Source organism: Lissotriton vulgaris, chromosome 1_1 (assembly GCF_964263255.1).
Source record: "Lissotriton vulgaris chromosome 1_1, aLisVul1.2, whole genome shotgun sequence".
Lineage (NCBI taxonomy): Eukaryota > Metazoa > Chordata > Amphibia > Caudata > Salamandridae > Lissotriton > Lissotriton vulgaris.
Genome location: NC_141685.1, coordinates 1,120,127,447 through 1,120,151,984, shown reverse-complemented (window position 1 = coordinate 1,120,151,984; position 24,538 = coordinate 1,120,127,447). Strand labels below are relative to the sequence as shown.

At 49.8% G+C, this 24,538-nt stretch overlaps 1 protein-coding gene across 4 annotated transcripts in view; it reads right to left on the bottom strand.

The window, feature by feature from the left end:
• KMT2D (lysine methyltransferase 2D) overlaps window positions 1-24,538 on the bottom strand; it is a 1,692,256-nt gene that overhangs the window by 429,270 nt on the left and 1,238,448 nt on the right. The gene's annotated exons all lie outside the window — the stretch shown is intronic.

Sequence of the window (24,538 nt, the reverse complement as noted above, 5' to 3'; positions counted from 1 at the left end):
ACTACTTTAGTGAGAGGATTAGGAAAATCCTTTTTTCCTTTTTTGGGTGTCAGAGGAGTTGGATTTGGCCCACTCAGTGCTCTGGCACAATTTTGAGATTCTATGTAACCCTGGCGACCTATGTGGTTCTAGGGCTTTGTAAACTACCTTATGCCTATTATATCTTGTATGGAAATCACACCTATTTTTGTGGAGACAGGAGGATCATATGTGAATTCAGAAAAGTCTTCAAGCTGCAAAACTACTCCTATATGCAAGTATCCATTTCATTTTGCACCACAGTTTTTTCAGGATTCACATGTAGTGCACTGATTACATTACACTTGGTAGGAGGTTGAGTGAGTGTGTTCACGAACAAGTGCATTAAGTACTTCAGTGCATTTAACTTGAATATCTCTCCAGTAATGTACTGCAAACAAGTGGGCTGATGACCTTGTGGTTGCAAACACATGTCATTAATGAAGCTTTGGTTGAGAGGGATAAAGCGGCTTCCTTTTACCTAGTAGTGTGCTCTTGGTCTTTCTTCTAGAGAAACCACACTCGTTTGTGTCAAACAACAGTTATTTTTGTGACTAGCAAACCTGTGTGAGTGCGAATGAGAAAATGTGTTCTTTTTTCTACACACCTTTATTTCTTGAAATAGATCACTGCTCTCATGATATCAAGTGTGTGGACTAAGCTGCTAGAAAAAGTCTGGCAGCTGCACTCGGATTAATGTGGGAATGGGATATGACTTGATGTAAAAAAAATTGATTTGTTCTCTTGACTACATTGCTCTTGTATATTTATAGGTACAGTTCTAGCTTGTGATCCGCTAACTGAGCAATGATGGGAGTTCAACAGATTACGTTTTTTAAGATAGGAATCATAGTCCAGCCTTGTGTAATGGCTTAAAAGGTTCGCCGATAGCTGCACAAGGACCAAGTTAACATTCTACACTGGTCCGGGTACTGACCTTGGTCGTGCAATTCTTTTCACCACTTTCAGGAACCTTTTAATGAAGAGGCAAAGTAGCCTATCCCAGATGGCTGGAATGTACACTCTGATGGACATGTACAAACGTTTTCCATCTTAGGATGAGGAGCGTGGTATCTCAGGTGGTGTGTTAATTTCTACTTTCCGGATCAGTGGGTGTACCTATTTCACTTAGGTGTGAAGCATTTTCATGTTGTTGGCCTCTCTCAGTACCTCCATGCATCATTAGGGTAGGTCCAGGTGGCCAAACTCCATAAGCGCCACAAGGATAAGCGGAGGCTGGTTGGTTTTGGGTGACATACTTGGTCATCCTGTATTTTAAGTATACCTTGTGAGATTGATAGTTTTATTTCACCTTCCTTTACCATTTTAACCGGATCTGAGAACCATGTTTGTCTGGCCCACTCTGGAGCTATCAGTATCATAGTCATACATGTCTGTTTGCACTTGTCACTAGAGGTACTAATGGTATTTGTGGACTAGCATATGCACAAATCTAATGATAAAGGAATTTCCTTGGGATAAGTGGTGTGGATACCTATACGGATAGTTTTGCCATTTTGTAATTGTGAATGATGCTAACAAGTCTATTTGTGGTACGTCCCATAGATGATAAAAAAAAAAAAAAAATATATATATATATATATATATATATATATATATATTTATATTGTACTACTTCTTAATTGAGCCCCCACTGTGGTGTGATTCCTTATCCGGTCTGCTTCCACATTCTGAATGCTTAGCAGTTGTATTGCTGTTAATTTTATCGCTTTTCATATGAACACCTACATATCTCTTGTGGTAGCTTCTAGACAACATATGACCTTGTCCCTCCAGGTAGATCATGTAGGAAGCTGGCTCTTTATAGTGTACCAAAATAATGTTCACTGTGTAGAGTGTCCAGGTATCCCTTACTAGTGTACAGGAGTTGTTTTAACATCCTAAGGGGTTCTTATTTTGGGAGTGTGGTTGAGCACCTTCAGGCGTATCAGAGGGGAGTGCTAGGAACGTGCTGCGCATAGAGTCGATCAATGAGACACACTCAGACCCCACACTCACCTGTCTTACAGTGCCAGGAAACCCATGGTGTCAGTGCGCTCTACAAATTTCATTTAACATAACATAACTCAAAAGAAAATCGCAGACCAAATTGGAAAAATAACAGTTTTTTAAAGTAATTTAGACACCAAGATCTACGAGATTAGCTAAGTACTTTTTGAGTTAGCAATTTTCAGAAACACAGAAAATACAGCGGTCAGATTTGAGGCATGAGCCTCAAACGCGGTATTGTTATAATATGGGAGAAAAATACACTGCTTAGGGGTATTTTCTATAGAGTTATAGGGTTGTTTTATGGACTTAAGGTAAGTAGGGGCCATGGTCCTCAGAACCACGATCAGTTTTAGTTTACCTGCCCTTGTGTGCCTGGGTGCAGAGGTCCATGGTAGACCTGTAACAGAAAAAGGCTGAAAGTGGGGCCTCAGGGGACAGTCCGGCACAGTCCAAAGGAGTACTTTGTTCTTGAGGGCCTTTGGAGGAAGAGTGCACTGTCAGACTCGGACTGAGGTGTTTTGTCCAACTAGTCGCTAGCGTTGGAGGCTCTCACTTTTTAGGTCAACCTGGAGATGGGGACAAAGCAGAACAGGAGGGCTACTATCAATGATGGGCTCTCTTGTGCAGATGACCTACGTTGGTAGGTTGGACTTGGCAGTGTTGGTGTCGGGCTGGACACTAAACATGCCTTGGCTGCTGCAAGGGCTCAGTAACCCAGGTATTGATGTAGGGCGGCTCCTGGGGGTCCTGGTGTCTCCAAACTTGGTCGGTAGACGGATCTGACCTCCTGGAGAATGGAGAACCTCGCACTTGCATGCTGCTTACTCGGTGGACTAGCGGATCAGCAGATCGGTGTACCGGGTTGGTAACTGCAGGCAAGTGGCTTCTACACTTCAAGGGAGATGCTGGAAGGTCAGTAAAGTGCTGGAAGCACTCCCAGGCTTTTAGAGGATGCAGAGCTGCAGGACGAGTTGGGTCTTTGCAAATGTTGAGACAGAAGAGGGAAGGCAGGGTTTGGCACTGAATCCACAGTTTTGGAGTTCAACTCTTCTTTGTCCTTTGGTCAGGCAAATCGGAGTTCCTGGTGTCAGGGGACCACCTAAATACTGAATTTAGGGGTATTAAGGGGAGCAAAGGGCAGCAGCCAATGGGCTACTTATCCGTGGGGCCACTACACTCCATATATGAACAGTTCCTCTGCGGAGTGGAAATAACCCTCTCCCAGAGTTCCTAATCACACCAAAAACACAATGGTGGAATCATGCTTTCGTGGAGCACATCCGGTAGCCCACATTAGGGGTGTGACTAGCCTGGTGGTGCAATATGCCTACTGCATAGCTAATTTCCCGCTCGTCTTGGTGCCAAATGGGCCTCAGGGCAGGGTGTTCCATCTCCCAGGTTTGGGGTAAGCCAGGGTCGCACATTGAAGGCAGAAGAGGCTATGAAGTCCCTGGCCTTGATGAACAAGTTTCTTACCTTCCAAAACGATATATCTGTAAGAAACATTAGTTAGTGATAGATTCCTTACCTCAGAATTACCCCCAGGGATCAGACTGGATCCGGAAGGTTTTAGTCAGCAGTACCCCTATGCATCGGAAGGTGGCATCGTGCGGCTCCGCGGCAGTCGTTGGCGTCGTGGTCGCAGAGATGACGTTGCGGCAGCTACTTAGACTCTGCCCTCACGCACTGAGGTCAGTTCTGTACACGACTTTCGGCGCCAGGAACGCAGAGCCATGCAAGATACTGACCACTGGTGCATTGAAACTAGGGCCCTGAAAGGGATGACCTTAACCCTAGAAATCAGATCGCAGAACAGGGAGGATGTGTGGGGCGGTAAGGAATCTATCACTAACTTATGTTTCTTACAGATATAGGGTTACCGAAGGTAAGTAACTTGTTCATCTGAAAGAAACACGTAGTGATAGATTCCTTACCTTGGAATAAATACCACAGCAATACCTATCCCGGTGGTGGGTCTGCGAACCAAGATCACACCAGGACGTCCCGGAGAACAGAACGGCCAAAGAAGCCCTCCCTCCAGACTTGGCTTTCCAGGCAATAGTGAGTCGACATGGCACACATCCCTGTGTGCCATGCCCACAAGACCCACTGCCCTGGCATACCCAAGTCACCCCTCTAGCTGGGTGCCCTATGCCAGTGGTGTGGGCACAGGTGCATGAGCCCTGTGGCCCTATAGTACCCAGGGCCATTCCTGGGCACTGTAAGTGCAGCGCTGCCATTAAGAGTATATGGTGCTGGGAGGTCGACATTACGAACTCCACAACACCATGATGGCCTCGCTGAAGACTGAGAAGTTGGTATCAAACTTCTCAGCACATTAAACCCGCACTGATGCCGTTGTGTGAGATTTAATGTAAAATGCACCAGAGGGCATCTTAAAGATGCCCCCTGAAACCTAACCTACAATCCACATCTGGACTGAGAGGCTGACTAGGCTGCCACCCAGCAGACATATTGCTGGACCCCTGGGTGGAGAGCCCCCGCTCTCCTGGGCCTGCAACAATGTACATCCTGGGTGAGGTGCTAGGTCTCCTCCCCCAGGGTGGGCAGGGGGAAGCTTCAAAGGCCTGCCACCTCTGTGAGCTTCTCCAGACTATTTGCTGTACCCAGCAACTGGCTCCCACCGGTTCTGACCCCCCACTCTGGCGGGAAACCCTACGTCAGGAAGGGGGGTGTGCCAGCCTGTGCCAACCCCAACCCTCAGGTGAGAGATGCGAGGTGAAGCACGACCCCGGGCTCTGGCCATCTTGAGGATGGGGAGCCCTGCCTATCACACCTAGGCTCCTGCCCCCCCCCCCTCCCACAGGAGAGAAGCAGACTAGGGGGTGTACCCACCCCAGGACAGGGACCCATTGGTCCCTGCCCTTGCCCTACCTGTACCTATCATAAAATCAGTATTTAGGCGCTCCCTGTACCTTCCTTCCGCAGATCCCGATAAGAAAAGAAGAAAGAAGAAGACCCGCTGTGCAGCTGCTAACAGGACGACACCCACTGACTTGGCCCCAGCCCTACCGGCCTGTCTATCCTGGAACCTGCTCCTACTTAATCCCGGCAACTCCTGCGGACAGCAACCTTGGGACCTCCGTAGGACCTGCCTGCCTTGACCCTCTTGAAGACTGGGACTCCCATAAGCAGAGGCTCTGCTTCAACAACCACACCCCTGGTGCCAGCCAGGAAGCACCAGACAAACCCACTATGCAACCGCCAAGTCCGGCCCATGCCCGAGTGATCCAAGACCACAAGGATGTACCCCTGGCAACTGGGACCGGAAGTCCAGTGCCCGAAGACCCTCCTCGACGAACCAGGCGACGCCTGCAGCCTCAGAACAAGGGACCCCTCCAACCGCGACCAGCTGAGGGTAAGATTTCCTGACGCCCAAAGACACCCCTGCACGTGGCGCCCTGCGGTCCCCTGTGTCTTCCTTTGCGGTACCTACCTCTTCTCTAAGATCCCAACTTACCTCTCGAAGTGGTGGTCGCACATGAAGAATCACCGTCCCAGAGTCTGCAGCCTTTGTTCCCTTTTTACCTTTCCCATTGCATAACATTGAGCGCCGGACGGCTCAAAAGCACCCTGCACCCAGCCGCCCAAGTGCCTCAGGCCGTGCACTCTGTGTCCTATCCTCCTTCCCCATTTGCCCTGCGCAAGTGACCAGAAGCCCAGCTCCCACAGCCGCGTGGCCTGCTAGCGAGCAGCCACCAACCGAAGCCCCCCTGCACCTCATTGGATAATATTGGGCCTAACTACTTCTGTACCCGGCTGCCCCTGTGCCGCTGAGGGTGTACTAACTGTACCTACCTGTCCCTGGGGGACCCCCGAGTCTATACCCAGAACCTTAACTTCACTGGTCGGGTACTCACCTGGAAACCGATAACTCACTTTCCTGCCATAGGATAACATTGACTGGTTTGACTCGAAAAATCTTCTAAGTGTGAAGTTTTGAAACAAAAATATTCCTATAAAACCAGTCTATTACCGAATTCCGAAGTACTCACCTAAGATCAGGAGAGAAGCCAGTACTGTACCTTGTAGCCGAACATTGAACCGCAAAAGTAATCCTAGCCGGGTTGGCTAGTAACCTGTATTTTCTCCATAGGAATCCATTGTCTGCTTTTCTGTGAAATTTCTTCTAAGGGTCTACTTTTGAAAACTTGAAATATTCCTTAAAAATCATACCAACTACTGAAACGTAATTACTTACAAGTCTTAAGTAGAGATCCAAGTGCTGGACCTAGGAGCCCAGTACTGGATTTCAAAAGTAACAAGAACGTACTTTACCTGTAACCTGAATTTTCTATCATTGGAGAACATTGCTAGATTTTCACTGAAAAGTTTCTAAGTGCAAACTTTTAAAATACCTTTATATTCCTTAAAAGGCATTGCAATAACCAAAACGTTTTTACTAAACTGTTTTCAGCTCACACCCCAGGACTGAATCTAGGATCCATTGAGCTCAATGTTAACTTGCATTTAGAATTGTGTTGCCTACTGTAACCCCTGTACCTATTGTGTTTACAAAGTTATTACCATTCTGCAAAGTACTTACCTGAGATCACTCATAATTGAGAAAAGTATATTTTGATACCTGTTGGTTCTAAAAATAAAACAACTATATCTTTTGATATAAAAACAATTGGCCCGGAGTTCAGTCCTTGAGTGTGTGAAACCTTTTTCTGACTGTGTACAACAAATGCTTTACACTTTTCACTTCCTGTTGGAGAAGAGCCAAATGATCCCCCGACATGCATTGGCACCGAGGTGGCATGGCTGGGGACTGAAAGGGAAGGGAGTAACCCTTGCAGATTATCTGCATCACACATTTGGCTGACTTAATCTCGCGCCAGCGGGGGAGGCGGTGGCGGATTCTGCCACTGTGGTTCTGAAAATTATGGGCCCTGCTGTAATATGGTACTGAGGTCCAACACTCGTGTCAGAAAACATCTTCATACCATGACGAATTTGGTATCGGCAGACCGGTAATGATCAGGACATTACGCCTGTGCTTTCGTGTCACGATTGAGTGACGGGAATACCCCTAAAATCGCACTTCCTGTGTTGAACCCTCGGGTTCCATTTTGTGAGCGGCATCCATCTTGTGGTCGCCCTCATATAGTCAATTGACCCAAGCCGAATTCAAGCTGAAAGGACACGTCCACCTTTCCTGACTCCTCTCTGACCTTGGAGAGCTGCCTTCACTGCCTCCGGCCAAACCTGTTCGGGCAGTCCCCAACCCAATGGCCGAGCAAAGATTAACATCAAGGCACAACATATCATAAACCATTCACTGCATACAAACCACGCTTATCATACACACACCTGTCCCTGTTTCTTCTTTATGGCTAGTTTTACAAGGAGGAGGTGCCTGATTTTATTGGGGTTTCATCGATATCTGATGGTAGTTCTGGGCCTGGCCGGGTAATCTATCACAAACTGGACATACAAAAATGTAGGCTGGCCATCATGACTTTGCTTTTTCTTTGTTTTAGAAATATGTATATGGTTGCATCGTAAAAACAAGGAATTCTTGCCTGAAGTGTAATATTGTGTATAAAAAGAGAAGGCTGGCTCTGTAAAAACGAGCAGTCTCCTGAGAACCTACACGCTGTTGTACTTCTAGGACGCTTGTTACTTGGTTGCAGCCAATAAAACTTGATCTTTGACATCACCTAGAAGACTCCGTGTTTCTGTGGTCCAGAACAGGAAGAACTCAAGGTCTTTGGGTGTTTTCCCCCTGGCACCGCCGGGTTCCTAAAAACCCGGTACCTCAGTTTGGCGCTCAACTCGGGGCGGTATCAAGCGGTGTCGGTCCAAGCCAGATGTTCGTGAGGAGCTTCGTGTGAAAATTTCAGAGGACGGCGAGCCACTTCAGCGACCCCTGTATGTCGACATGGTTCCGAAGGTCTTTGCTGCAAGGTTCCCCGCGTCCCGACGGCTACGAAGGACTGCTGCCCTGACTATCGCCCTGTTTTGGACCCATCGATGCTTGGTAGAGCGAAACGATAGACGAGTCTTCTAGTGACCTCATCGATCATCGATACTTCAGTTAAGTATAAGTGGAGCGTCTCCCAGTCCTTAGTTTGGTTCTTAGTTTTGGTATCCTCGAGATACACCTTGTTTGGAACTTGCAAGCGCCAAAACCAAGGGATTCGTGTATTCACGAGACTATCATAATCGATAATCCTTTGAAGTTTGAAGCTAGACTAGTGAGCGAAGATGCCTGGTCTTAGCAGACTTGGAAACTTGTTTTGTCTTGGTTGTAATAGGGACTCCCGATTAGAGGACTCGTGTCCGGTTCCTCCGACTGGAACTCCAACATATGAGCTTTACGTGAAGCACGGAGTAGGCCCTATCACGTATAATGACGTGTGGATAAAATACACCAGGAAAGATGGTGTTTTAAAATGGCCCCAATATGGTAGCTTTGATACAGAGATTCTAGATAATCTAGAGGTGAAACTGTTCAAGAAGAAAGCCCGGCCGGCGATGTTTGACGCTTTTCGCCTATGGCGCAAGGAAGCCAAACAGAAAGAAATGAAATTAGCAAAGAAGAATAAAAGAGGTATGTCAATGGTACAAGCTGCCGTTGCATACAGAGATAATGAGGAAGAGCAGGAAAGTGAACAAATGCTTAGAAGTAAGAAGCTAGCAGTAGATAAATGCTACCCAGTGTTGCCACGTAGAGGACAAGGATCAACGGAGAAAACTGATAGCGATCCTCTAATGTCCCACTTGTTGAGTTCACCACCCCCCTATGCACAAGATGCTACTGCACCCCCGCAACGCTTTGTTATACCGCACCCCGGCGCACGAACACCAGTCCTTACTCAAGCACCAGCTCCTCTTCAGCTGGTTTCTACTTCTGCGGCGCAGCCCTCTCAAGGGCCGCCGCCTTTGCTACATACTCCATTTACTTTTTCTGCGACTTCGCCTACTGCTCCAATTGCTTATCCTGATCCTCTTTCTGCTACTGCCTCGACTTCTACTTTACATCAGCCTGTCTTTTCTGGCACATCTGCCATTCCGCCACCTTCTCCTTCTGTTCGACAGAGAGTGGCAAGTACTGTCACTGGTCTTCTCTCACCTTTCTTTGGGTCGCCTAAGATGACCCCTAAAACTGAACGAAGACAGTTGCGGAGTCAACTGCCTGACTATCAAGAGAGAGAAGTACTGAATGAGTTAGCACGTAATTGGATTACCAATACTGCAAAGTATGACACTCAGTCCGTTATGGAAGTTTTCAGTCAATAGGAAGCATCTACACAGAGATATGTATTTGAAGAAATGTGCGTATATCTCTGTGAAGATTTGAAGGGAAATGATCCAGAGTCCAACATGAATAAATTATTCCGTATGCGATTCAAGTTTGGGGAAGGCATGATTGTGGGTGCCGATGTTGAGCCAGCAATAGACATGTTATTGTCATATAGGAGTAAGGGAAGCAATTCCCAATTACTGTGAGTATGACATGCCAGGTAGGAAAAAGGCGCGACAGTACCCCATGAGAGAAGTTCCTCCAGTTTGGAGGGAAGGTGATGCGAATGCGAATCCAGCAATTCCGCCGCATTTCCAGCGTATATTGGTACATGTTCCCTGGAAAAGATCTGAAGTTTTAGCCCTAAAACAGACATTGCCTGATCCTCGCAAGAATCCTGCAGGGTATTATAAGGAGTTATCACAGACTGCCAGTTCACGTATCATGAATCTAGCAGATATAGACATGTTGTTTGGAAATGTTGTTCCACAGCCTTTATGGGGAAAAATTCGTCATACAGATCATGATCAAGAATTAGGTGATACATGGGCTAATATCACTATTGCCAATGCTAGGCAAGTTGGTGGCTCCAAGCCCGAGCCTTTAGTTGCAGAATTTCCTGGTAGAATTATCACGTATATGAAGACCTTAATGCCCGAAGTGCGTGTGAATTGGGACAAGTTGTCTGCATGCAAGCAGAAGAAAGATGAGAATGTGTCTGACTTTTTCACGAGGTTTGAAGAGACTTTCGTCGATCATAGTGGTCAGGATATGGCTACCGAGGGTGGCCAAAGATGGTTTGTTGACAAATTTGTACATAATCTACTTCCTGAATTATGTAATAAATTGAAAGATTCAGAAAGTGCTTGGGCTGTTTCCACGTCAGCGCAGATTCTAGCCACAGCCCAGTACTATGAAAATAGGCGCAAAGACGAGCTAGAAAAGGCAGACAAGAAGACTAAAGACTTGAAAACTAAAGTCCTTCTCCAGCAAGCCTATCCACCTTGTACTGCCAGTCAGCACGATTACCAGCAACCTCAGCAGTATTCGAGAAACTCGCAAAGAAATGAGTCTTCTCAACAGCGTTTACTGTATGGTCCGAATCAGTGTGCGTATTGTAAGGAAGAAGGTCATTTCAAGAATAGTTGTCCCGCTCTATTGCGACATTTGAATGGTGTTTATGGTGCAAGAGGTAGAGGTGTTCAGCAGGCTCCTAGAGGTAGGGGCCGTGGAAACGTCCCCCACAATGCTCGTCCTTTTCCGCCTCAGAATTCCATGAACAGCTTTGATCAGCAGAATAATGCGTCTTCTAGGACAGCTCAGTACTATGCTGATGATTACTATGCAGAAAACGAGAATGAGGGTGATGATTGCTAGGACAGCCATGGACAAAGAGAGGGAGTTGTTTCAGTTCCAGTAGATCAGAATGGACCCTATGTTGAGGTGATTGCATCAGGTGTGTCAGAGCCTTTTCTGCAGGATACTGGTGCTAAAAAAAGTTCAATTATGCACTCAAAACTTCCTGGCGCACCTTTGTCTGGCGAAATGAATGTTTCTGTAGGTGTTTCTGGCGCCCTGGTTAGGAACCCGATCTCTAGTCCTATGCCCCTTTCTGTTGGGCCATGTGAATTAGAAGCACCCCTCATTCTTACAACTGGTTGTGGTGAAAACTTGCTAGGATTGGATCTGTTAAAGAGATTATATGCAACTTTGTACTGTTCTCCTTCGGGAGTACAACTTACCCTAGGTAGGAAAGTGGTTTCTCCAATGTATCTGTCAAGGGAAGATATTCCAACAGAATTGTCTTGTCGCACAAGTTACTACTTGTGTAACGATATATCTGTAAAAGACATTAGTTAGTGATAGATTCCTTACCTTAGAATATCCCCAGGCGTCAGACTGGATCCGGAAAATTTTTGCGTAGCAGTACCCTTGCGCGTCGGTAGGTGTCGTCTGCGGCTCCGCGTCCGTCGTCGGCGTCGTGATGACGTCGTCGGAGTATATAGACGCCGCCTCCGCGTGCTGACGTCAGTTCTTAGCCACAGCTTTTCCGCGCCAGAAGCGCAGAGCCATGACAAAAACCGACACTGGTGCCAAGAAACTAGGGCCCTGAAAGGGGATGACCTTAACCCTAGATATCGGTTCGCAGAACGGGGAGGATGGGTGGGTCGGTAAGGAATCTATCACTAACTAATGTCTCTTACAGATATATCGTTACACAAGTAGTAACTTGTGCATCTGAAAGAGACACGTTAGTGATAGATTCCTTACCTTAGAATAGATACCCCAGCAATACCATCCCCGTGGTGGTGGGTCTGCGAACCAATATTCACACCAGAAAGTCCTGGAGAACGGAACGGCCGAAGTAGCCATCCCTCCGGACTTGACTGTCCAGGCAGTAGTGCCTCGCAAACGTGTGCAACGAAGCCCACGTAGCAGCCTGGCAAATGTCCTGCAAGGGCACACCTCGGCCCAAGGCAGTTGTAGCGGCCGTGGCTCGAGTGGAATGAGCCCGCAGCCCAACAGGTGGTTCCTTCTTAGCCAAGGAGTAACACGCCTGGATGCACATGATAATCCATCGAGAAATGGTCCTCTTGTGCACCGCTTTCCCTTTCTTAGCGCCCGCGTACCCAACAAAGAGTTGGTCATCCACCCGGAACTGGCGTGTGCGATCCAGATAGAACGAGAGCGCACGTTTTGGGTCCAGACGGTGGAGCCTCTCCTCCTCTCTCGAGGGGTGCGGAGGCGGAAAGAAGGTGGGCAATGTGATGGACTGCCCCATGTGGAAGGCCGTGACCACCTTAGGCAAGAAGGAGGGCCTAGTCCTCAAAACAACCTTGTCCGGATGGACTGAAAGGAAAGGAGGCTTACAAGAGAGGGCCTGGAGCTCACTCACTCTCCTGGCAGAGGTGATGGCTACCAGGAAGGCAGTCTTCAAAGAAAGAAGGCGAAGAGGACAGTTGTGAAGTGGCTCAAAGGGAGCGCACATCAGAAATGTTAGAACCAGGTTCAAGTCCCACTGAGGCATCACGAAAGGAACAGGAGGAAAGGTATGAGTGATGCCTTTCAGAAATCTGTTTACTATAGGGGACATGAACAAAGAAGGTTGATCAGGCAGCCTCAGAAAGGCTGAAAGAGCCGAAAGATAGCCCTTGATAGTGCCCAGAGCAGAGCCCTGCTGGGCAAGAGAAAGAAGAACGAGGAGAACCTCAGAAAGAGGGACATTAAGGGTATCCACAGCCTTTGCTGTGCACCATGCCACAAATCTGTTCCACCTGCAGGCGTATACCGTTTTTGTGGAGGGACGCCTGGCTGCCAGAATAATGTTGCAAACTTCAGGAGGCAAGTCAAATGGCCTCAACTGTCGCCGCTCAATCTCCATGCATGGAGGTGGAGACTGGACAGGTTCGGGTGGAGGACCGTCCCCTGCTGCTGCGACAGAAGGTCCTCCTGAAGAGGCAGACGAACCGGGGGATCGACTGACATACTGAGTAGCTCGGGATACCAGTACCTTCGTGCCCAGTCCGGAGCCACAAGGATGACTTGTGCTCGGTCGCGCTTGATCTTCTTCAGCACTCTGGGCAGAAGAGGTATAGGCGGAAAGGCGTACAACAGACCGCAGCTCCAGTCGCGACGAAAAGCGTCTCCGAGCGAGTGCCGCCTTGGAAATTCCAACGCGCAGAACTGATGACATTGCGCGTTCTCTTCGGTGGCGAATAGATCTAACTAAGGCTCTCCCCAACGCAGAAAGAGGCCTTGCGCCACGTCCGAGTTCAGACGCCATTCGTGATCCATCGAGCACCAACGGCTGAGTTCGTCCACCCTGGCGTTCAGAGAACCTGCCAGGTGTTGAACCACCAGAGTCACGCCCTGATGTTCCAGCCATTGCCAGAGGCGCAGAGCCTCCTGGCATAGGGTCCACGACCCCACACCGCCCTGTTTGTTGCAGTACCACATGGCGGTGGTGTTGTCCGTGAACACCTGCACTGCACTCCCTCGGACAGACGGGAGGAATGCTTTCAGTGCCAGACGGATCGCCCGCAGCTCCAACAGATTGATATGGAGCCAGGACTCCGCCGGAGACCAGAGTCCTCTGATCTCCGCCTCTCCCAAGTGGCCTCCCCAGCCCTGGAGGGACGCGTCCGTCACAACTACGTGCTCCGGTTGGGGAAGGGAGAGGGATCTGCCGTTGACCCAATCGCGGTCCGTGAGCCACCACTGCAGCTGTCTCGCAGTGCCCTCCGAGATCAGGACATGGTCGGAAAGGTTGCCCCGGTGCTGGGCCCACTGAAACTTCAGGTCCCACTGCAGAGCCCGCATCCGCCACCGTGCGTGATGCACCAGAAGGATGCAGGAGGCCATCAGCCCCAGAAGCCGCAGCGTCAGCCTGACCGAAACACGGGATAACGGCCCGAAGATCGAAATCAGGGCCTGAATATCCCGGACTCGCTGTTCGGGCGGGTAAACCCGAAACTGCGCCGAGTCGAGAACCGCTCCGATGAAAAGGAGCTTCTGAGAGGGGCACAGGTGTGACTTCGGCACATTGATGGAAAATCCCAGCCTGTGCAGGAGATCCGCCGTAGTCTGGAGGTGGTTGACGACTGCCTGGGGCGAGTCCGCCTTCAACAACCAGTCGTCTAGGTAGGGGAAGACTGAAACCCCTAACCTGCGCAGGTGAGCTGCGACCACCGCCATCACCTTCGTGAACACCCGTGGGGCGCTGGTAAGGCCGAAGGGGAGCACGGTAAACTGAAAGTGCTCGAGGCCTACCGTGAACCGCAGGTAACGCCGGTGGGCCGGCAGGACGGGGATGTGGAAATACGCATCCTGCAAGTCCAACGCTACCATCCAGTCTCCTGGGTCTAGGGCAGCCAAGACCTGAGCCAGTGTCAGCATTTTGAACTTCTCCTTCCGGAGGAAGCCGTTGACGTTCCTCAGATCCAAGATAGGGCGTAGGCCCCCTTTGCCCTTCTTGGGTACCAGGAAGTAGTGGGAGTAGCAACCACGTCCTACTTCTGGCCCAGGAACGCGCTCGATGGCCCCCTTGGCCAAGAGGGCCGAAACTTCCTCCTGCAGGAGCCGCAAATGATCCCCCGATACGCGGTGGTGTTGCGGTGGCATGGCTTGAGGGGTCGTCTCGAAGGGGAGGGAGTAGCCCCTTCGGACGATCTGCAGCACCCACCTGTCCGAAGTGACTGTGCGCCAGTGAGAGTGGTGATGGCGAACCCTGTCCCCCACTGGCGTCACATGGGCCGAAAAGCACGGACTAGGAGGGTTTAGAGGCGAATGCTGCGGGGGCAGGTGTGGACTGGCTCCGCTTGCCTCCCCGACCGCCTCCACGGCGGTTTCCACGGCCGCCGCCGCGCTGGACGACAGTTTGCGGCGAGTGGCTGGCGGCACGTGTGGGGACGCCCCTTCCTTGGCCACGAAAGGAGCGAAAGGCACCCACTTGCTGACGCGGGGCCGAGAGGCCCAAGGACTTGGCCGTAGCCCTGGAGTCCTTAAAGCGCTCAAGCGCGTGGTCTGCCTTGTCGCCAAAGAGGCGACGGCCATCGAACGGCATGTCCATGAGTGTATTCTGGACATCAGCCGAGAAGTTGGCGGATCTGAGCCAGGCGTGGCGTCGAATCGCCACCGTTGTAGCCATCGCTCTGCCCAGCGAGTCAGTTGTATCCAGTCCGCACCTGATCGAATACTTCGCTGCGTCCCGGCCCTCCACTAGGGCTTGGCCGAGTTTGGCCCGTACCTCCAACGGACACTCTGGCAGCACTTCCGCCACCGTTTCCCATATAGAATGGGTGTAACGGCCCAAGAGGCATGCAGTGTTGGAAGACCGCAGTCCTAAGCTAAGGGACGAGAATACCTTTTTGCCAAAGGCCTCGTACCTCTTGGATTCCCGGTCAGGGGGAGCCGTCGGGAAGGCGGTCTGGGAGTTAGAGGCCTGGATAACCAGGCTCTCGGGGGTGGGGTGGGTGGACAGGAAACATGGGTCGCTCGGGGCCGGGCGGTGGCGTCTGGCCACGTTCCTATCTACAGGCGAACCTGTAGCGGGCCTGGACCAAGTGCCCAAAAGAACGTCCGACAAGGCCTCATTAAACGGCAGCATAGGCTCCATGGAGCATGACTGCGGCTTAAGGACCTCAGTGAGGAGGTTAGTCCTCACGGCCGCGACGGGGAGCTCAAGGCCCAACGCCTTAGCAGCCCTCATCAACACCACACTGTATGTCGCGCCCTCCTCCGAAGCCACGGAAGGAGGAGAGACGAATCCAGGGTCTGGAGAGGTGTCCAGGCCACTGGCCTCCCCAAGGTCTCCTGTCCAGTCCATGTTAGACTGACATTCCCTTGTCAGAGGGTCCTCAGACCCCTCCCAATCCTCCTCTTCCCCCATCTCCTGAGACTCAGGGTCGTAAGTGAATGAGGATGGGTCATAGGGATGGAATTCCCCGACCGGCGTCGAGATCGGCGCCGACAGGCTCCGTCCCGACGCCGGAACCCATACAGAGGAGGCAGTGGGGACGGCGTCGGCCGAGGTCGACGCTGGAGGGGACACCACACGGACCGACCCCGGGGGGGTCGTAAGGTCCACCGGGAACGATCCAACGCCCGACGAGGGCCGAACGGTACCCTGCGGCGTCGGGCCCGAAGGCACCGACGACGCCGGGACCGCAGAACCCTGCGGCGCCGAGCCCAAGGGCAGCGGCGGCGTCGGGATCGTGGAGCCCTGCGGCGCCGGCGCCTTCGTCGAGGCCGAAGCACCCGACGGCGTCGGGGTCGCAGCCCCCGACCCACTAGGGCCCCCTGACGGGTTCGCTGGGCCCGAAGGCGCCGCGGAACCCGTCGGAGAAGAAAGGGACCTCATGGCCATGAGGAAGCGCTCTATCTCCTCCGGCGTCGCGTTCAGCCCAGGGACTGGGGGGTATGGAGCCGAACGCGGCGCCCGCGACTCACGAGGAGCCGCGTGGGCGGTGTCACCCGAACCCCCGGCCGCATCGCGCGACCGTCGGGGGGAGTCGGAAGAGCGATGATGTCTCTTCGACTTCTTATGCTTCTTACCTGACGACTTGGACCCGGAGGAGTGGCGCCGACTCCCGGAGCTGTGACGGCTCCGCCCCCGCGACCTGTCCCTCGACCTCCCGTGGGACCGGGACCTCACACGGCACGGGGCCGACTGGCGGATCTCGAGTCGCCTGCGGGACCGCTCCCGCCTGGCCTTCCTCGAGAGGGCCCGACAGTCGGAACAGGCCTCGTCGTCATGGTCGACGCCCAAACACGTCAGGCACAGGCGGTGCGGATCCGTAATCGACATGAGGCGTTCGCACTCGTCGCAGTGCTTGAAGCCGGGCATCCCTAACGGCACCGTCGGAGTCCTGAAGACTTCGAAATAGATCAAAAGATCCAAAAAGTCAGTCAAAAAATGACTAGGGAACTGCTTTTTCCAGATCTGCGCTGGCTGGCGCGGAAAAAAGAAGAACTGACGTCAGCACGCGGAGGCGGCGTCTATATACTCCGACGACGACATCACGGCGCCCACGACGCCGACGACGGACGCCGAGCCGCAGACGACGCCTACCGACGCGCAAGGGTACTGCTACGCAAAATTTTCCGGATCCAGTCTGACGCCTGGGGATATTCTAAGGTAAGGAATCTATCACTAACGTGTCTCTTTCAGATTTCCAGATATACTTTGGGCTACTGGTTCTAATGATATTGGTCTTTTGGAAATAGCGCCATATGTCATAACATTGAAAGCCAATGTTAGGTTGCCGCGCATTCCCCAATACAAAATCTCTAGCGGAGGTGAAAAGGCGTTGTTAGCGATCATTTACGATCTGATTGAGAAAGATGTTATTGAAGAGACAACAGGTAATGCTTGTAACAGTCCCGTTCTGCCAGTTTTAAAGCGTACTGATCCCTCCCAACCACCTGTGTACAGATTTGTGATCGATCTTAGAGAAGTGAACAAGATTGTTGTGCCACAGTTTCCAGTTGTTTCCGATATCACTGCCTTATTGACTATGGTTCCAGCTTCAGCCACTTGGTTCTCAGTGATTGACTTGAAGAACGCTTTCTTCAGCATCCCTATTGCCGAAGAGAGCAGAGATATTTTTGGCTTCAATTTAGGAGGACGAAGCTTCCGCTTCAAACGCGCTCCTCAGGGCTACTGTGAAAGTCCATCTATATTCAGTCAGGCTCTAAAATCACAGCTTGACACGATTGTTCTACCTGATGGTGCGACGCTTATTCAGTACGTAGACAATTTGCTACTCGCTGCAGATACTGAGGAGACTTGCAAGCAAGCCACTTTGTCATTGTTGCGTCATTTATGTGACATGAAGCACAAAGTCTCTCTTTCGAAATTGCAATTTTGTCGACAAGAAGTGACCTACTTAGGTCACATCTTATCGAAGGAGGGTAGGAGATTGACCCCAGAGAGAATACAGGCAATTGCAAAATTGAGTGTCCCAAGGACACAGAGAGAAGTGCGTGCTTTCTTGGGCATTACATCATATTGCAGACAATGGATACCAAATTTCTCATTGTTGGCCAAACCTTTGGTGGCATTAACTTGCAAGGATACCCCGAAACCCATTCCGTGGTCTGAAGAATGTCAGAAAAGTTTTCACGAATTGCGTGACACATTGTGTTCGGCTCCTGTGTTGGGTAACCCCGACTACAGTAAGCCTTTTACGTTGTACGTCCACGAGAAGGAAGGTTGCGCATTATCAGTCCTGACACAATCCTTTGGGGACAAACAGCGTCCATGCGCGTACTTTTCAACAACTTTAGATCCCGTAGCTAAGGCATTGCCAAGTTGCTTGAGGGCCACTGCGGCAGCAGCTGTCTGTATTCGACAGTCTGCTGGGATAGTAATGAACAATACACTAGTCGTTATGGTCCCACATGCAGTAGACATTTTGCTAAACAGAACAAGGACACAGCACTTAACTAGTGCTCGACTGTCAAGTTATGAGCTGACACTGTTAGCGAGTCACCTACACATAAAGAGGTGTGATACACTCAACCCAGACACGTTATTGTCCATTCCAGCAGAGACAGATGAGGTTTAACGACATGACTGCTGTTTTAGGACGGAAGAAGAGACAAAAGGGAGAGTAGACTTACAGGACACTCCTCTTCCTGAATGTAATGATGCTTTATGGGTTGATGGTTCATGTTTCAAGTTGCCGAATGGTGATACGACTGCAGCATATGCTGTGACGACTTTGCACAGGATTGTTGAAACTGCACGTATCCCACACAATTCTGCGCAAGCAGCAGAGTTAATTGCACTTACAAGAGCATGTGTGTTGGCAAAAGGAAAACGAGTGAATGTGTACACGGACAGCCAATACGCCTTTGGCGTGGCTCACAGTTTTGGACGATTGTGGTGTGAACGTGGGTTCCTGACATCGCATGGCACAAAAATTAAACATGGTCAGCTAGTTAATGAGCTCCTCGAGTCACTGACCTTGCCACTACAAGTTGCGATTGTGAAATGCAGTGCACACAAAAAGATTCAAGATGATGTTGGTCGTGGGAACGCATTTTCAGATGAAGTTGCAAAAGAGACTGCAAGGAATGTGATGAGTCGAATGTATGTTGCAGGTCCCGCGAGATGGATTGGTGATGTTGGCATGTGTGAGGACACAATTGAGAGTGTGAAGTCTATAAATCCGAGGCCACTGAGAAAGAGGTGAATGAATGGAGAGAAAGCAAAGGTAGATTGGATGCGAATGGTTGTTGGGTCGAATTATCAGAGCATCAGAGATGGCTTTTACCCGACGCGTATGTGCTTGCAGTGGTGACAATGGCTCATGGGATGGCTCACATTAGTGTGAAAGGGATCTGTAAGTCGTTGGCCCCAGTATGGCAGAATAGTGGCATCCCAAAATGTGCAGAGAATGTGGTCAAGAACTGTATGGTGTGTCTGAAGTACAATCCTGGCAAGGGAACTCCAACTCCAGCTGGTCATTTTGCGCCTCCAACGTATCCGTTCGAGGTTTTGCAGCTAGATTTCATCCACATGGAGAGGTGCAACAATCTGAAATACGTGCTTGTTGTTGTTTGTGCCTTTTCCAGGTGGGTGGAGGCGTATCCCCTTAAGGACAATACTGCCTCGTCCACAGTCAAAGCCCTGGTCAAAGAATTATTTCCCAGGTTTGGAATGCCTCGAGTGGTCTGGAGTGATAATGGGAGTGAATTCACGGGACGAGTGATGAAGAGAGTGTGTGAGAGTCTAGGCATACACCAGAAGTTTCACGCTGCAAATCACCCCCAATCAGCTGGGTTAGTAGAGTGCTATAACGGCACTCTCAAGCTGAAATTAGCCAAGATCCAGGCCAGCACAGGCCTTAAATGGCCTGACGCCCTGCCTTTGGCACTCCTATCGACCAGAATGACTGTCCATTCTAGAATGGGACTTAGTCCCCACGAAATCGTGTTTGGCCGACCGGCCAACATATGGGGAGTGCCAAGGCCCAAAAAGCTCAGTGAGATAGAGCACCCTGTACTGCTTGACTATTTGCACCAATTGACAACTAAATTGTGTGTTTTACACCAACAGGTCCACAGTTCCTCTCCGCCAGCGTCTGATGATCCAGGACACACAATTGAGCCCGGCACCTGGGTCCTGGTGCGGAACTTGCAGCGAACCAAAAACGAGCAGCCTCGCTGGTCCGGACCCTTCCAGGTTTTACTGGCTACCCGCTCTGCAGTACGTGTCCACGGCAAAAAGAATTGGGTGCACGGCACCCATTGTAAAAAGGTCCCGTTACCCCTCCCCTATGACCGGTGGGTCCAGGAGGGAATTGCCGACTCCGAGACCGTGCCCCGCTTTTTACCCTTCAGTGATGCACGTTTGAGAGGAACTACTACAGACAAGGATAGCGATAACCTTCTGCAAGGATTTGTGCCACCGTCAATGCAGTTGGATACTACAGAACCTGAAATATTGTTTGAAGATCACACCATACCAGGAAGACAACGATATAATCTGAGGCCAAGAAAAACTAACTAATAAAAATAAACTAATAAGGTCTTCTTTCCCCCAAGAACTATTTTTGATTGCGCAGCTCTCTCATCCAGGAAACTTGCTCATTTTTGATTTTCGAACCGCCATCCGGTTCTGCTGCTAGGGTCGCGGTTGCCACAGTCTTTTGAGTGCAGCTGGGGACGGTTAGGTCAACAGTTCGGGTTGGTCTAAGGGAATTACCCTGGACTGAACAGAAGCACTCTTGAGAAGAATCAATCTCCCACCGCGGGCAGCAACATAGAGGATGGAGTTTCCAAAGATGGAGAAACCTGCTAGATCTACGAATTTTGAAAACACAATATGCACTGTGATGGCAAGAAAACAATTTTTAGTAATATGCATTTTAATGTTGTGTAGCATAATGATGTTTTTGGTGGGCTATGCTCTGTTCACCTTTCGAGTCACATTTGTACATGACACTCGGCCCACACCTCCTCCTACTGTTTCCCCGCACTCTTTTCACCCCCTACCTGAACACGAGTCTGCGAGACGATTAGAATTCATAAATAATTCATTCGTCCAGCTCTTACACCAGCACCAGTCCGTAATGAACACCACGAATTGCTGGGTATGTGGCCTCATGCCGCACACGACACAAGGGTATACCGTATTTCGTCCTGCCATTTGGCTTCCATGGTTCTCTGTGGGCATTTCGAGCAATGTTCCTGTTCGCCCTCGAACCATATGTCCCCGGGAAAAACTCAAGCAACAAGGCACTAGTGGCGGGAATTAGAAATATGAGTAGGGATGTCGACACGTATAAAACGATTCCCAGGGATGAATTGACGCCTTACAGCAGATGGAATATAACCCAATATGGAATTTCCTTGACAGAGTCAGAAGTCGAAGAAATCCTCCCCAACTGGATAGTACCCCACCAAGGTCACCTATGTCTGCAGGGAAATGGCAAAAACCCTGGAGCTCAGTTAAGGAAGAGTGTCTGTACTGAGACTTACGTTTTCTCGTCTCAGACCTCTCCTTCATTCCTAGCAGCTAAGGGCACCTACTTCGTCTGCCACGATAGAGAGTATACATGGTTGCCCCCTGACTTCTCAGGCACATGTTTTATCTCGTTTCTGCTGCCACCCACCTACACGGCCGAGGCAGATTACCATCGGAAAAGGACAGTTAGGGGTGTCGTGAGTAAAGACGACACTGCGGAACAGGAGTTTGGAGATTTCGCAAAAGGTTTTCTGCCGTTTTGGGGGCCTATGGTGAACAGCAGGAACATTCGCCAACTGACGAGGGTAGTTGAATCCGCCGTGATTGAAACGGCTGGTGCCCTTGGTAACTTGACTGCGGAGCTCCAGTCGGACCGCCTTATGACTCTTCAGAACAGGGTTGCCCTAGATGTCATACTTGCAGACCGTGGTGGGGTATGTAGAGTGATCCAATCCAGTTGCTGCGTTTTCATCCCTGACAATGCTCCGACAGTATACCAGGCCATCTCCAAACTACACAAGATCTCTGATTCTATTCACGAGGAAAAAGGGGACTGGTCCCTGCTGGGGTGGTTCTGGGAACGGATATCTGCTTGGGGTTGGAAAATTCTGATATTCATTGGAATGATCTTAGCCATTCTGTTTATGTTCTGCCTGTGTGTGCAGTGCGCTCCTGCAATATGTGGCCTCTGTGCTACATCATGTGTAAGGAAGCCTGTGTCCAGGGACGAATTAAGCAACAGGATGATGCTACAGCAGCATCTCCATGACTTCATGAATACAGATTTGGACTCAGATTAGCATGAGTTATTGCCTATATAAGGGCAAAAGGAGGATCTGTGGTTCTGAAAATTATGGGCCCTGCTGTAATATGGTACCGAGGTCCAACACTCGTGTCAGAAAACATCTTCATACCATGACGAATTTGGTATCGGCAGACCGGTAATGATCAGGACATTACGCCTGTGCTTTCGTGTCACGATTGAGTGGCGGGAATACCCCTAAAATCGCACTTCCTGTGTTGAACCCTCGGGTTCCATTTTGTGAGCGGCATCCATCTTGTGGTCGCCCTCATATAGTCAATTGACCCAAGCCGAATTCAAGCTGAAAGGACACGTCCACCTTTCCTGACTCCTCTCTGACCTTGGAGAGCTGCCTTCACTGCCTCCGGCCAAACCTGTTCGGGCAGTCCCCAACCCAATGGCCGAGCAAAGATTAACATCAAGGCACAACATGTCATAAACCATTCACTGCATACAAACCACGCTTATCATACACACACCTGTCCCTGTTTCTTCTTTATGGCTAGTTTTACAAGGAGGAGGTGCCCGATTTTATTGGGGTTTCATCGATATCTGATGGTAGTTCTGGGCCTGGCCGGGTAATCTATCACGAACTGGACATACAAAAATGTAGGCTGGCCATCATGACTTTGCTTTTTCTTTGTTTTAGAAATATGTATATGGTTGCATCGTAAAAACAAGGAATTCTTGCCTGAAGTGTAATATTGTGTATAAAAAGAGAAGGCTGGCTCTGTAAAAACGAGCAGTCTCCTGAGAACCTACACGCTGTTGTACTTCTAGGACGCTTGTTACTTGGTTGCAGCCAATAAAACTTGATCTTTGACATCACCTAGAAGACTCCGTGTTTCTGTGGTCCAGAACAGGAAGAACTCAAGAGGTCTTTGGGTGTTTTCCCCCTGGCACCGCCGGGTTCCTAAAAACCCGGTACCTCACCACCCACCGGGGTGGGGGTGCTCCCTGAAGCTCAGATTAGGAGGGTTTAGAGGTGGAAGCAGTGTGGGTAGAGGTGGATGAACCCGTACGCTAGTTCCCCAAACCGTCCTGCGAAAACCGCGACTGTGGCCTTGCTGTGGCTGGTTCTGCATAGGCCTGGTGGAAGGGCGTGCCTGGGCATCTCGACCCTGGCTACGAAAGGAACGAAAACCAGGAGTGGCCGGTGTCTTAGTACAAAGACCAAGGGACTTGGCCATAGCCCTCGAGTCTTTAAAGCGCTCAAGTGCACTGTTAGCCTTGTTGCCAAACAGGCGGGTACCATCAAAGGCCATGTCCATGAGTGAACTCTGGACATCGGGCAAGAACCCGGTTGAACGCAACCAGGCATGGCGCCGCAACGCCACGGTCGTAGCGATCGCCCTGCCCAGGGAGTCGGCGGTGTCTAACCCACACAGGATGGCGAACTTAGCCGCATCTTTGCCCTCAGCAATCGCCTGAGAAAGGGTAGACTGCACCTCCTCAGGACACTGAGGTAACACCTGGGCAAAGGCGTCCCACACCTTATACCACATATATATATATGCCTTAGTTTCTGCCCAGAAAGTAATTTTGGTTTTGTCCGTACGCGGGTGGATGTTTACAAATTTATACGTAAACTGAAACTGCGAAAGTTTTTTATGATCAAAAATCAGGGCAGCAACACAAATAAAGACACTACTTCGACATCCAGAGCACTGACAGGCTTGTCAGCAGGTACGATCCCCACGTTGGTAACATTGCACACGTTAATGGATGATTGCACTGAAACTCTGGGATCACAAATGGTCGCACATAAAGAAGGGATAAATATTTCCCTACCAGGGAACAGCCCATTTAAGCCACCATCTACTTTTGTGCCTATCATGCAGAGGGATGCCCTAGATATCTTTCACGAAAGGATTACTGACGAACTTAAAATTCTATATAGAAACGTTTGCAGATCTAGACCTAAAAACAGTGGCAAGATGAAAGAATATTTCCAACTTATGAAAAAATTAAAGGACAAAAAAAAGGTTGTTATCAATAATGCAGATAAGGGGGGTAATATTGTCCTGTGGGACAAAGATCTCTACAGGGCAGAAGCTTTCAGACAATTAGAAGATGCAGGGTTATGAACGCAGTGATGGAATTTCAGTATGAAAAATCAATAAGAACTATAAAAATTATGTATCTAAGTGGCTGAGGGAAGGTTTAATTACCAAGGAGGAATACAAATTTTTGTATAATGAATATCCAGTTTTACCCTTGTTTTACCTTATACCCAAGATACACAAAGGACTGAGCCCACTGCAAGGCAGACCTATCATCTCTGCCATTAACAGTTGTTTTGAAAGCACCTCCAAGTATGTTGATTATTATCTGCAAGAATTTGTTACAGCTTTACCTACATATCTACAAGATTCCAGAGACTTTCTGAACAAGTTAAACACTGTGCAATGGACTAATGACATGGTGTTCTTGACGCTGGATATAATGGCATTATACA